The 15,675-nt window shown below is 39.4% G+C and overlaps 1 protein-coding gene and 2 pseudogenes across 5 annotated transcripts in view; 1 reads left to right on the top strand and 2 right to left on the bottom strand.

The window, feature by feature from the left end:
* The window catches only part of LOC145511447 (uncharacterized), a 407,802-nt gene that overhangs the window by 89,002 nt on the left and 303,125 nt on the right, over window positions 1–15,675 (top strand). The window lies entirely within an intron of this gene.
* On the bottom strand, window positions 8,848–9,049 carry LOC145510402 (phosphatidylinositol N-acetylglucosaminyltransferase subunit Y-like; annotated as a pseudogene).
* On the bottom strand, window positions 9,150–9,503 carry LOC145510401 (protein preY, mitochondrial pseudogene; annotated as a pseudogene).

Here is a 15,675-nt window from a genome sequence, read left to right as displayed (position 1 = left end):
ATAATAAAGGAAAAAAAAGTATTCTTCATTTTGAAAACTGGGATACAAAACAAAATGTAGTGATCCCAATTTTGTTAAATATTAATCACATGGGCACACATGTACACACCCACAAACATACATTCACACAAGAAGGAAAAAGACAGAAAGGAAATTTACCTGATTTTAATGACATTTCTCTTTCAGTAGGGTGATTATGTGTAAATTTATTATTTATGCCTTTTTATTACTTATCCTTCTTTACCCTTCTCAATTTATTTTTACTATAATCCCACACTGCCTTCCATTCCATGTTCCCACAGAGCCTATGACCCTTTCGGGGCCATCAGGCTGGCTTCTGCCAGCTCAAACTTCAGTAGCAATATTTTCTGCTCATGCCCCAATATGACTTGCAGCCTTTTAGACGTAGAAAAGCAAGATGTCCAAGCCTTGCCGAAAACCAAAGTAGGTGCTTGAGTTAATTAATGACTAAGGCACTCTGAGGTTACAGAACAATAGTCATTCCTTCTAATAGGAAGGCAGAAGTGCACAGTTCTCAAAAGACTTCCAGAAGTAGACCACCTTGAGATCTGTTTGCCATTGTGAAAGTGAACTATACTGAGCCCCAGTGTCTCATCTGTAAAATGTGGATAATAATACTTGTTCGAGGGAGTTGCTGTGGTCATAAAAGAGTCTAACATGAGTCAAGTGATTGGGCCTAGTATTCCCACCATTTATGAGGTACACACTGCACAACATGGCAAATCAGGGTTGATTTATCTTGCTACCAGAGAGTGTATAAGACTGGAAATCCAGAATTTGGCCTGAGTTTGGGTGTTAATATCTTCTTTGAGGGGAAGAATTGCAGAACTTGTGTCCCCAGTTTGTGCTCTTTAGCCTCTGAGCCAGTCTTCTGGTTCAGTGATAGGACTCTTGCATGCCCTGAAGAATGTTTCCAGATGTCCAAAACAGTCCATCTAATGCTGATTCAATGTGGCTTCCTGCGGGATTCACACATGCTTCAGAGCCTTGTACAAGAGGAGGGGCAGAGGAAGAGGATCAGCCTGGGAGTCAGGAGCTGGGACCAACCCCAGCTTGGCCACCACCAGCATTGTGTCCTTGTGCCCATTTCACCATCTGTGCAATGGACATTGAGGAAGAAAAAAACTTCCCAGAGTGATTGCAAGCAGTTAACTCTCAGCAAACATTTTCTGAGCACCTACTGTATGCCCAGGCACCATGTTGGGCTCTAGAGATCCACACATAAAGGAAGCATTCTCTGCACAGTGGACAGCAAGTACCCTTCACTGGTAGGGAAGCCACGTGAAACACCACTCTTCCTGCCAGACCCACGTGGTCACACCTGGAGTTGTAGTATTTTGGCTAAATCATTAAGTGCACAGGAAAATGAATCCGCTTTGTGGTTTTAAATGTGGCATTAAGCCTCCCCATCTCTTAGCTAACTCATCTATAAATGCCACCTCTCCCTTAGAGCTTCCATGAAAACTTTGGGGGATAATATATGTTTAACAGGAGCTATGTTTTTAAATGATTAATAAATTTTTCCTTTTAGCTTTTGAGAGTAAAAGACCTTCTTAGTTGCATGGGACATCTATCTTGGGAAGTACTCATGAAGCAATGTGAGTGTGGGGAAGGATGTATTAGCATTTGTTTCAGAAAAAAATACAAAGAGAGAAGAGGTGATATTCAACCTCTGACATTTAAGATAGGATTTTTCAGAATGGTTTGATTTGCTTCCTGGATATTGCAGGAACACTACCTAAGGGACAGTTTAAATTATTATTATTATTAAACTCAAAATGGAATTGGAACAAGAATTGTTATTTTTTTCTTCTTAAGCAAAGCATTGGGCCTTGGAAGGAAGACCAGATAAATTGTAGACAAATTGAATAAGTTATATTTGCTCTGCACATCTGGTTTGAAAACTGAATTAAATTTGTACCTAGCACAGTTTTGGGAACATAGTCAAGAGTTACAATTATTATGTTTGCTCTCTGAATTTATAATAATTACAATGGAATTATGCAAAGCAAAATAATGATGCACAGTCCAAAAATCATTTATATTTAACTTTTTCTGGTAACACATAAGGAAAGGAAACCACATAGGCTGAGAGCTCATTGAAGGCAGGAGGTGTACCTTATTCATCTCTATATCTTTGTCATACAGCATAGTCCTTAGAATGGAGTTGGCAGTCAATAATAAATGAAAGAATTAACAAATTACTCCATATGTGGGCATATACCATATGTGGAGAAGCAAAACTACTAACTTACTCAACTTACTTGGGATGGTATTTGGCAGTTATAACAAAAAAATCCCAACCCCTGGTGGGTGGTCTTAAGTCTCTGAACCAGTTGTGTAACCCTGGCCAAGCTATTTAACCACTCTGCAGGCCAGCTGCTTCTATCTGCAAATGGAATAGATTATCTGCCAACCTCACAGGTTCGTTGTGAGAACTGAATGAGAACATTGTATGGGAAAGCAGAAAAATGCTAGAAGTACGAAATGCTTCACTCCCAAGAAACCTTAAGGTGAATAGACCACCTGTGGAACTCCGAGACTTGGCTGTTGTTTCATTCCCAGGAGGACCAAGGCATTTTAAGAGATTATTTCATTATTCTTCCCTACCTAAGATTTAGAAAAGGTGCAGTCTTAATGACACCTGCTTTTATTTTGTTTTTCCATAAAATTGAGTGATTAACATCCCACCCCCTCAGAAATCCATGAATCAGCTAGAGAGTATGATTTGAAATTATTTCTCTTATTTTTAATCAAGACTTAATTCTTACTAACAGTTCCTAAATTTCTGGCCTCAGTTGGCGTCTTTTAAAACCCGACTGAAATGAATTTTATGACTTCATGACAAAGCCAAGTGTTCGTTCTTGTCACTTCAGTCAAAAACAGATGAGGCAATTTGAACAAATTTCAATGTAGACATTGGTCTGGAGCTAAAAGTCCAACCATCCTCTGACATCCACATAGAATCTGCCTTCTCCCTGTCTGTGGCTGAGCTATTAGGTTGGTGCAAAAATAATTGCGATTTTGCATTGTTGAACTTTGCCACTTGATATTGGAATACATTCTTAAATAAATGTGGTTATGTTAGACATCATTTTAATGCACATTTTTTGCTTTATGTTTTTTTTGCTAATGACTTATTACTCGCTATAATTTTATATTTATTTTAGACTATAGAAATTAAATTAGGCAAAAAGCAAATTCGAGTGATTTTTTTATTAGAGCTCAAAATGGGTCGTAAAGCAGTGGAGACAACTTGCAACATCAACAACGCATTTGGCCCAGGAACTATTAATGAACGTACAGTGCGATGGTGGTTGAAGATGTTTTGCAAAAGAGACCAGAGCCTTGAAGACAAGGAGCATAGTGGCCGGTCATTGGAAGTTGACAACGACCAATTGAGAACAATCATTGAAGCTGATCCTCTTACAACTATTTGGGAATTTGCCAAAGAAGTCCGTGGCAACCATTTCATGGTCATTTGGCATTTGAAGCAAATTGGAAAGGTGAAAAAGCTCGATAGGTGGGAGCTTCATGAGTTGACTAAAAAAAAAAAATGTCATTTTTGAAGTGTCAACTTTCCTTATTCTGTGCAACAACAATGAACCATTTCTTGATTGGATTGTGATGTGGGATGAAAAATACTTTTATGTGACAACAATTAATGATCAGCTCAGTGGTTGGACCAAGAAGAAGGTCCAACGCACTTACCGAAATCAAACTTGCACCAAAAAAGGTCATGGTCACTGTTTGGTGGTCTGCTGCCCGTCTGATCCACTACAGCTTTCTGAATCCCATTAGAGAAACTATTACATCTGAGATGGAGAAACCATTACATCTGAGAAGTATGCTCAACAAATCGATGAGATGCACTGAAAACTGCAATATCTGCAGCTAGCATTGGTCAACAGAAAGGGCTCAGTTTTCCATAACAATGCCTGACCACACATTGTACAACCAATGCTTCAAAAGTTGAATGAATTGGGCTACAAAGTTTTGTCTCATCTGCCATATTCACCTGACCTGTCTCCAACTAACTACCACTTCTTCAAGCAACTTTTTGCAAGGAAAACACTTCCACAACCAGCAGGAGATAGGAAATGCTTTCCAAGAGTTCACTGAATCCTGAAGCATGGATTTTTATGCTACAGGAATAAACATATTTCTTTTTGGCAAAAATGTGTTGATTGTAATGGTTCCTATTTTGAGTAATAAAGATGGGTTGTGTTGATTGTAATGGTTCCTATTTTGAGTAATAAAGATGGGTTTGAGCCTAGTTATAATGATTTAAAATTCATGGTCTGAAATCACAATTACTTTTGTGCCAACCTAATACTTGTGTTTGGGTGGACTCTGGGAGTTGGTGATGGACAAGGAGGCCCGGCGTGCTGCAGTTCATGGGGTCACAAAGAGTCAGACACGACTGAGCGACTGAACTGAACTGAATACATACAATGCCTTTGCCTAGTAACAAGAATGAGCAATTGAAAAATTCATAAAATTTCACTATGAAGCATAGTAAAAGCAACAGAAGATCTCTGAAAAATTATCCTAAGATCAATAGCATCAGTGTTAATCAATTATTGATGTGCACTCATCGTTTCTGCCCAGCTCTGTTACCCGTCACCCTTAAGTCAACTGTCCCTCCCATCAACATTCTCTCTCCCAACTACAACATTTTCTAAAGCCAGTACTTCTCAGTGGATCTATTCTCCATAATAGTGGCTCAGGGATAGCACCAAATTTTGTTGCATGAGTTGTTCATATATTTATTGGTTTGCAGCAGAATCTACTTTTGTCTACTTTGATGTTTCCTTTGGAGGAGCTGCCATGTCTTCTCTCTTAGTTCCCGTTGTTTGGGTGGGCTTAACCCCAATCTTAGATGCACAAGTGGGCATGTGACCTATGGTTGTGCAAACCAGCATTTCTTTCCTTTTGGCTCAGGATTTGGTTTAAGAATGGGCACATGACCCATCTTGGACCAATAAAAACTAGGCCCTTGTTCAGATTGTTGGAAATGAAAGAGAGAAGCATAACTTTTTTTTTTTTTTTCCTACATTTGAATCTGGGAGGTTTTTAGCCTGGGACTGACATGCTGCTGTGTGGAATTTGAGATGAAAGCCAGCATAGGGTGAGAGGAGGGAGTGGGTAGGGGACAGAACCAAGAAGTGGAAAGAGACTGCTTGGATGATCTTTGAGCCTCTGGATCTAGGTATTCCCAAAGCTGCATGTTTCCCCTTCTGTGTAAGCTCATGATTTTCCTTTTAAATTGAGCCAGTTTGAGTTGAATTTCCTATCTATAGTGAGGGACTTCCCCATTTTGTCATTTAAAGTCCTGCATCCCAGGAAACCTCTCATTTCTGGACAAACTGGGATGACTGGTTATTCTGTTCATTGGCAACAAAAGAGCCCAAGCTGATGCAGATGTATATGATATAGTTCCTTACAGTTGAGGTGATGCAACATTACAGTGCTGTGTATTGATGCAATGGGATATGGGGCAGGGTTTGGCGCAATTTGATGTAAGAAATGAGATAGTAGAACAGAGTCAAAGAGGGGAGAACAAAGTCAAGGCATGAAAGAGAGATTGTCTCTTCCCTAGAACCTCTGAGAACTTTGCTTCTGATTATCCGAAAAGGACAGGGTCACGCAGTAAAGTGTTCTGATCAATTGGCAGAAACTGAAGAGTTGATAGAAAATGGTAAAGCTGTTCTGTGACCGTGTCCCCCACACACTTGCAGACTCTTTTTCTGTGCTATGTTATTGTAATTACTGCTCATTTATTTTGGTGTTACTTTGAATCTTTTCGTCAAGCCATTAAAAATTCTAGTTTTCAAATGTGTGACATGACAATTAAAGGATATAGAATAATTGCCCTGACCCTTGATAGTTTCTCCCTCGATGTATAGTTTGTGTGTAGACTTTACTTCTTAATTTTAAGACTTTTAAGTGTAGACATAAGTCTTGCTTAAATTACATTCTCCTTCCACACCAAGTCAGTTTGAATGTGGGTGGCAGTCTAATATTTTTGGAACAAATTAATCTGAAACTTTTTAGAGCATAGTGATTTTACATATAGAATTTGAAGGAATTTGAAGCACTCTACTGAATATGGGTTCCTTTCAGATGTTAAATTCTCAGGATTTTTTGAGATGACTGGATCGAATTTGCAGGGGTTCAAGTTATCCGCTGGGAGCTGAAAAAGCTGCAGATGATTTTTTAGCCTTTGATTCTTAATGTGCAGAGAAGGTTTGTGTCTGCAACAAAGAAGCATTTCAGAAGTGGCAGCTTTGTTTGATGCCAGTGGGGGTGAGAAGTGTTAGGTAAAGGAATTATAATAAGATTTCTTTTTTTGGAGAGAGGAAAAATAAAGATGGATAGAGATCCAGGGAGGAAAAGAGAAATACTTCAGTTTATAAAAAGTCAAAGATCCCTCTATTCTTATCAGCTCAGTAGATGATCTGAAGCTGAAAATCAGAGCCTGTAACTCTGTGCCTAGTGGGGCATGTTATTTTTTTTAACCTTACTAGAATTTAAATGAGTCAAATCTTAATACTTTTAAATTTAATCTTATGTGATATTTGGATTATCATGAATTCTCATGATACTATGCATAGCCATATAACTCACAGCATAAGACATTTATGCATATGTTATACACATATATGCATAGGGCTATATATATCTATTCATATAAATGCATTCATATAAATACCTGTATATATATTTGGAAGGATTTTGAAAAATGCCTTTAGATAATTGTATTTAAGAACTTAACAAAATGCAAATTTCATCAACATGACTCAGTAGTATTGAATCTCTCTATGATTCTAGCAACTCATTGTCCATGATGACTTAAGAGTCAGATAATTCTGCTTCTTGGGGTTTCACATCACATCAGGGTTTAACGTCAGTTCGCATAGACAGAGACTTTGCTTTCTTCAAAGATGTACACCCTCAAGATTTTTCTGAATAAGAAAGACTAATCATTCCTCCCTGTCTACAGTCCCCTTCTTTTTAAATCTGTCTTTGCTTCCTTTCTGAGAGTCAGCTTCTTTCCCAAGGGTGAGGTTGTAAGGAGCCAGTTAAGGCCATGGGTCTTTGTTCAAATTCTGGTTCTGCTATTATTATTTCCATGACTTTCAGTTCTTCATCCTAACAGGCCCTCGTTTTATAAGTGAGGTTATTCATAGTGACTAGTTTGGAGTTTTTATGAGTTAATATATATCAGTTCCTAGAACACTGCTTGTCATGCAATGATGTATTAGCTTCTGCTAATATGGCTCCAATGCCACCCCCTTTCAGTTCAGTTCAGTTCAGTCGCTCAGTCATGTCCGACTCTTTGCGACCCTATGAACTGCAGCACGCCAGGCCTCCCTGTCCATCACCAACTCCTGGAGTCCACCCAACCCATGTCCATTGAGTCAGTGATGCCATCCAACCATCTCATCCTCTGTCGTCCGTCCCCTTCTCCTGCCCTCAATCTTTCCCAGCATCAGTGTCTTTTCCAATGAGTCAGCTCTTCGCATCAGGTGACCAAACCACCCCCTTTAGCCAGTGACAATTGGACTAGAATGGCTACCTTCCTGGGAATATGGAATTCATAGTGTTTAAGTCGTAATGTCATTTCAGAATTCAGTTCTATAGGTTCTATAGTATATGTATACTCTGATTAGTTTCAACTGGTAAAAAAAAAAATGTAATTGTGATTTAATACTGCATAGAGTTTTTTGTTGTTGTTTTTTTTTTTTTTGGTCACTTAGTATACCAGAGTCAATTATCAGAGAGCTCTGGACCTTATAAAAACCAGAACAGGGATCACTATGCTTGAGTCATGAGTACTGATAGACAAGCAGAGAAAGCTTAGTTTGAGGGGCGCTTAATAGATACAAAGTGTTGAGCAAAACACTTTACATGTATTAACTCATTTAATCCTTATAACAGCTTGAGGTGGATACTGTTACTATGTACTATTTTACAGAAGAGAACACTGAAGCACAGATTGGTTAAGATGGAAAGCTAGAAAGTCTAGTGCCAGAGTCCACACTCTTGCCTACTACATATACTGATGTTGAGTACATGAGCAAACGAGTGAGAGAGGTGAAGAGAGAGAATAGAGATGGGGAGGGGAGAGCCTGTGTCTGGCCACATCTCCTAAAGTCCACTTCCTACTTATGGATTCAGTGATATACTCTTACAACATTTCAAGGAATGTTCTTCTGTTCTATCTAGTTTGAATAGGTTACTTTTTTTTTTTTTTTGGAAGCATCAATATCTTATTTTATTAAAAGTAATGTAAGCATTTGATGCCAAAGAAATGAAGGTGATTTTACAAACTGAATTTTGGCAAGTCCATGGAATTTTCATTTTATTACAATTTTATATCACATTAGTTCAAATGTATTTCTCTACAGCTACTCCAACATTGCTCCTTTGGAATTATTTCAGTCATCCTTAACATGTGACTTTACCAAAGACTTTGAATCTAAAATAAAGATAAAATTTAAAATTGGGAACTTTTAATTATGAATGGAATAAGTCATCAGATGATGGTTGGGGCTGTTAATTTCCAAGGCACTTTGTTGTAATGTTTCTTCTGATACCTGAGGTATAAATGACAACCTTCAAAAAACACGGGCAAAACCAAAGTACAATGAAGAAGCCTCTGCAGCTTAATCCTCCCATAGTCCTTAAGCCTTTGACAGAAGCTAGCCAAAGCATCTTTCCTGCAAATTGAGTGGGTTTCCAGTATTTCCATGTAGTTGAGCTTTCAGAGATAGACATTCAAACATATCATTAGGATATACCATCTTGGCTCTGATTGCATTAATTGTGCCTGAAAAGTTTAATACCCATCCAAGTCCAAAGGTGGAAGAACACATAAACAGGTATGTAATCAGCAAGAGCAGACTGTAAAAGCACAGTGCTAGTGCGGCCCTCTGGGAAATTTTCTTTCACAGAGGCCAAGTAAAACAGTCCTGCCAAAGATTACCAACGGAATAAAAACAGCCAACATAGGAAGAGGCAGAAATATTCTTTTCCTCTACTTATTACCTGCCACTCTGACTTTTTAAAATGTAGATGGTATTTAGAATATTTAGTTGTGTGTTGTTGTTTTTAAATATGATCTAATGCTCCATTTCTTCTTGCTTCTTATTTTGATGTGTCATCCTAGCTCCCTGTGGTATCATATTAGGAATCCCATCAATAATTGAATAGGCTATTCCTAGCTCTTCATTAATCAATTCATTTGTCGATGCTTCATATCTGAGTGGCTTCTTGGAGAGCAGGCACACCAGGAACTCAGGTAACACTGGGTCAAAGGTGTTTCTCCTTCCTCTCGCTCTTGTCTTGCAGATTGCGATGACCCCGATGCATACAGACCCCGGGGGGGGGGGGGGCAGGGAGTTGGTGACCATGGAGGGTGGTGGGGTTGTCCCTCACAGCACAGAGGCGAGCTGACCGCACACTCCATTCAGCATCGGCTGGTAGCCCGCGACAGGGCCTCTGCGCACCCTCGGCTACCCCTTGAATGGCTTACTGTTATTTGCTGATTTCTGGCTCAGAGATTTCTTTTCTTCTTTCTGCTTAGGGACATTTGGAGCCTACATTGACCAGGGGGACCCAAACTTACTCATGCATCAAATTGTCATGGAGGCGCCTGTAGACCTTGAACTAACTCTCCAACATGGCAGGCTAGAGAAAGAGCTTAGGTGCATGGTGTCAGTTTAAAGTTAGGCTTAGGATTCATGCCACAGAAGGGATGAGAGGCACAGGTCATTGTTGAAAGTAGGGTGACATACTTTAGAACTATTTCTTGAAGAACATGTTAGGTACTGCCAAGAGGCAATGGCACCACTGTCACCTCGGATTATTTGTATTCTAGCTTTTTGGCTCCTCAAAAATATTATCTTCGTGCCAGCTTTCAGTGTTCAAGTAAATGGGTAATTGAAATTGGACAGAAGATATTTTATATTAGGAATCCAGGCATCTCTATGGAGATCCAAGTCACCAAAATAGGTCAGAGGCAGACTAATTTTTTTTTTTTAAGTCACTGGGAAGTTAGGGGAAGAGGAGAGAGACGGCTGTGATGTTCCAAAAAGAAAGAAAGAAGAAGTAGCCTCTTTTTCATATGAAAATGAGATTCCCTGAAAGCTTTTAAGCATTGAAAGTACCTCTAGTGACCTGACTGCCTGTCAGTGGTGACAGGCATTATTTGAAGAAATGCCAGAGGGAAAAAGGAGAAAATTACATTTGACCCGTCAATTATAGGTAGCCATTGCAGGGAAAACACTAACACAAAAGTCTCTTGAGTCTACACAGTTCCTTCTGGTTGCCCCAATATTTTACTTTTTATATAAGTTTTGCTCAAGTCCTGGTTGCACTGAAAATAGCTGAATTCCAGGCTTGCTGGCAATGAGCTGTGCTTCATTCTTCAAGCGTGAACTCAGTTTCAAAATGAATCCCTCCCAGTGAAAAGAAACAGGCAAAGAAACAGTGGAAATTTGTACAGTTCAGTTTGTGTACAGATTAAGGAGAATAGACTCAGTGCATCTGGAATAACAAGAGAGATTTTTTCCTCTAGGCAATGTAAAACGGATAAAATTCATGACAACAATAAAGGCAAGCTAATTAACTGTAACAAAGCACCATTCTTACTATGGGTCTAGTCCCTTATATGAACAAAACTAATTGGGAGGATTGTAGAGATATCAAAATATCAGAATCTAGGGATTTTAAAGCCCTGGGTGATTGTTACCTGCCACAATGTGAGCAAGCATTTTTATTTTCCTGCCTGCCAGACTTTGTGTTTCCACCTTCATTCTCTGATTTTTCAACATTCCAGCTCCTTTTGCCCATGGTTCTCTCCACTCTAACGTTTCACCTTTCACACACTGGATTAATGTTGTATTGGGGACAAGAATCAAGAGAGAGAAGTCAGAATGGAGGAGAGATTGAAAGTAGTGTTAGAAGATACATCAGAGAGAAAATGAGCCTGATGTCAAAGAAGGGCCTAAGGAGCTAACTTCAAAGGTATGTGACCTATGCAGTCACCAGAGTCCTGTATTTAGAATGGATTCACCCTTGGTTTAATGCTCTGCTGTCATCATCTTGAAATCCTTAATAATTTTGAACAAGGAACTTCACATTTTCATTTTTCATTGGGCCCCACATATTATATAGCTGGTTCTGAGGCCTGGTTGGAAGGATGTCCCAAGGAGATGTCCAGAGGAATGGCAGGGAGATAGCAAGTAGAAATTTTCCCAGATTATGGTGAACTGGGTGACATGGGAGATCCAAGTCATGAACTTACCAGGACTGAATTTCCACAAGCAGAAAAGTGAAGGTAGGAAGCAAGTAAACCAGGAAAGTATATGTAGTCTGACTGGTCCAGCCTGGGAAGCTACTATACTTCCCCTTCCCCTTCATCAAACATAATGACACCCTCATTTCCATTCATAAAATTAAATTCATTTAGGTTAAGATTTTGCCTGGCCTTTTAAAAAATTGCACAATGCAGTTAGTCATAGCAGTCATTTATGTTTACTCAATCAGACAAGAAAATCGAAGCCCACTCTGCAAGGATCTAGAAAAAGAATGCTTCAAGAAGAAAAATCCACATATGGAAAGGCTCTCAGAAGAGAAATAGTTTGTTGTGTTTGAGGGGAGGACAGAAACCCAGTTTGGCTGAAAGCTAGTGGATAATGAAGAGAATAAAGAGATGTGAGATCAAAAAGTCAGTAGAGGTCAGATCACCTTGTAGTCCTGTGGAGGAATTTAGAGTCTATTCGAAAATAATGGAGACCATTATAGAATTTTATTGTAGGGGAGGGGAATGATCCAGTTTATATTTTAGAAGCCTGATTTGTAGACAATGGACTGTAGTGGTTATATTGGCAAGAATGGAGACAGGAAGATGACTTAGAGCTGTGGAAGTGACCCAAGGGAGAGATAGGTAGCTACAACAAGAGAGGTAGCATGGAGATGATAAGAAGAGGTGGGATTTGGGATAGGTTCTGGGGAAGGACCGATAGGACTTTCTAATGAATGGATGTGTAGGAACAAATAGGAAATCTGAGTGACTCCTACATCATTGATTTTAGTAACTGGTGATGTTGTGGCCCCATTACTGAATATGGAATGGCTGCAAAGAAGAGAATTTTGCTGTATTGAAGATGAGAGTGGGAAGCACGAATTCTAATTTGGTCCCTTTCCATTTGAGAAGCCATTCGCCATCTAAGTGGAGATGTTAGATAGGCAGTTAGATATATGAGTGTGGTCATGAGAGAAGAGATGTAGGAGAATTATGAATGTCAGAGTGGTTTTTCAAGTCAAGATGAGATGAGAATTACACTGAGGATAGAATGTCAAAACAGATGATGTGACAGCCAAGGGCAGAGCCATGGACACTCCAAGATTGGCGGGCTAATGTGATAGTAGGGGACTGAAAACAGGAGAGAGGCTGTCACAGACCCAGAAATTAAAACATTTTTTAAAAGGGGGAACAATCGACTTTGTAAATATCCAAGGAGAATTCAAGATAGAACAAAAAATTAACCATTGACTTTGGCAAGATGAAAATGATAGTGACCTTGAAAAGGACCATTATGCCCAATCAGAGTGGATAGAAAAGGATGAAATAAAGATGGATGTGCAGACAGCAAATATGTACAGCTCTTTTGTGACTTGAGAGAGAGTAAATGGGTTAAGAGGGCTTGGGAGGGGAGGAGAGAAAAAATAAATAGAGCAGTAGTAGAAGGACATGGGGTCAAGGAAGGGTTCATTTTAAAACTCCTTTTTAAAATATTATTTTAAAACATATTTATACAGAGATGTAACTCATTTAGTAGAGAGGAAAAAACTGATAATGCAGATACACTAGTATGATTGAAATTCTCTAGTCAACCTCTACTTCAGACTGGATTAGCAGTCTTTGTCCATTTTGGGGAGGCAGTGATCCCCATGACTGGTATTTCACACTCTGAAGCCCATGAATAACTGTGTTTTCCAGTTTGATCTATTGTTTACAAAGATGCAGTTGTAATTCTTCTTCAAAACTGCTAAGCCTAATTTATAGACTGAATGTTGCCCTCCACCTCAGTCCATTATGTTGGAGTCCTAACCTCCAATGGATTGTAATTAGAGATAGCACCTTTAAGGATGTCCTGAAAAGTTAAATGAGATCCTAGGTGTGAGGCCCTAAGTTAAATGAGATCCTAGGGTGTGAGGCCCTCTAGTAGGTGCTGTGCTCAGTCATGTCTGACTCTTTGCAACTCCATGGACTATAGCCCACCAGGCTCTTGTGTCCATGGGATTCTCTAGGCAAGAATACTGCGGTTGGTAGCCATTCCTGAACCCAAGTCTCTTGTGCCTCGTGCACTGGCAGGCAGATTCTTTACCACTGTGCCATTTGGGAAGCCAATAGGACTGGCATCCTTTTAAGAAGAGGAAGAGAGGTGCCAGGAGCATGCACACTGAGGAAAAATACCTTATGTGACAATAGCCAGAAGGTGCCCATCTGCAAGCCAAAGGCCATCGTCTCATCCTGTCTTGTGACCTCAAAGGAAACCACACCTGATGATATCTTAATCTTGGATTTCTAGCCTTCAGAACTATAAGAAATAAATTTCTGTTTTTCAAGCCACTCAGTCTGGGTGTTTTGGTATGGCAGCCCTAGTCAACCAGTACAGCCTATTGTATTCATTACTATAATTATGTAATGTAATGAAATACTACATAAAATGAAGAAACCATTGAAAAAATTGCTTGAAATATTAGCTGAATGCTTTGCAAAGACTTTTCAGTAAGTTACTAAAAATATTGATCTATTGTTATGAGCAACACAACTATAAATAATTGGGGAACTCATAACAATCAAGGATGTTGGCCTCAGATCATTTTTAAGCATCTTTCCAGTCTCCCTGAACTGAAAAGAAACAAAACTAAAATTTATGGATGACACGGTGTATGCAAAAGGTGAACCAGAACTGCAAGTTTGGTCCTGCAAAAGACTGGCAAATGAATGAATGGTATACATTAGTTATAATTATAATGATACCCAGCTTTAGTTAACATTTTGATTTATGGACCAAGTGTGGGCCTCAGCTGTGTCATATTAGAAGACACTTGCCTCAGAGTACTTGAGAAGTTGAGATAAGATTGGATCCAATGCACAAGAAGTGTTTTCTTTGTTAAGAACAGGGATACTGCTTTCATTTTCACAAGCAGGGATTTAGAACATATGCTGTGGGTAAGTTGGCAGAATTGATAGTGGAAAGATAAGACTGTTCTGATCTCACTGCAACTTTTCCCTTTGAAGTCTGAGGCAAAGTTATCAGCAGAGAGTAGAGAGAAGGCTCTGGTGGAGATTTGAGAAAAAGGAAAAGTATGAAATAGCCATTTTGAAGAGTGGGAAAGTTAATTTACTGAAGAAGTATATAGGATCGTTATACAATATTGAATGCCCATGTAAGATTTGTGGTCATAAATTTTAAGTGAGTCCAGTTAGTACAGTTGCCTAATTTTCTCCAGTAAAATTTATCTGCATAGGAGACTATGTACAGTAAAAGTATATTTGAGTGTAATTATGGGCTTCCCTTGTGGCCTAGCAAGTAAAGAATCCGCCTGCAATGCAGGAGACCTGGGTTCAATCCCTGGGTTGGGAAGATCCCCTGGAGGAGGAAAAGGCTACCCACTCCAGTATTCTGGCCTGGAAAATTCCATGGACTGTATAGGCCATGGGGTTGCAAAGAGTCGGACATGACTGAGCGACTTTCATTTCATTTCATTCATTCATAGTTGTTATTTGCCAGGAAGTGTAACAGAAAGAGAGTGGGGCAAAGAAAATAAGGTGTTTTAAAAGCAGTTATTTGAGTGGTGCATTATGGGATTTGGGCAGGATAATAAAGCGGAAAGTTAGAACATGAAGCAGAGACAATTTATAAAAATGATAGTAATGTGATAGAGAACTCAGTGGGGTTAAAGAACTGTTGGAGGGGAAACAATAGCAAGAAATTACTGGAAGGGTGAAGAGCAAGTTCAAAGTATGAACTGGAGATTTTACAAGTGGCACAGTTTCTGATGATAAAAATATATCTAGAAAGTGACCACATGAATGGCTGTCTGAGGTTAAGTGGTTAAACAGTCATTTGAGCTAAAGGACTGAGAAGCCAAAATGGCAGATGGGCCATCATGTGGAGGCTGAGGTCTACAGTCATGACGACAGAAGTGGTCCCAGAGGAGAGGTGAGTCAGGGCCCCTTACTGATGCATGAGAAAGAGTTGTGAGAAGTTCAGAAGATAACAGAAATGGTAGGGGTCATCAAGTCTTAGTGTGAATGATTTTTCAATACTGAAAGGAAGCTTCAATTTGATCATTGGAAAAGGAACTGGGCAATGTAAGAGTGTTACTTAGAATTGAGGGCCAACCCAGAATGCAGGAGGGTGGGGAAGGAGGCATTGAGGATGAATTTGTTTACATGCAAACCAGCAGACTGGCACTGTTTAGTCTTATGTGTGTGTGTGTGTACGTGTGTGTACATGTACATGTGTGCACATAAAGACACTCTCTGGGGATGGCAGAACCCATCCCCAGATGAAACCAAATAGTTCACTGGGTAGTAAGAATCCACTCTTAAATCTCATTCCAAGAATG

Source organism: Giraffa tippelskirchi, chromosome 6 (assembly GCF_054371585.1).
Source record: "Giraffa tippelskirchi isolate mGirTip1 chromosome 6, T2T-mGirTip1v1.2.pri, whole genome shotgun sequence".
Classification (NCBI taxonomy): Eukaryota; Metazoa; Chordata; class Mammalia; order Artiodactyla; family Giraffidae; genus Giraffa; species Giraffa tippelskirchi.
Note: the sequence above shows the minus strand (reverse complement) of the source record. Positions and strands in the feature narration are given on the sequence as shown.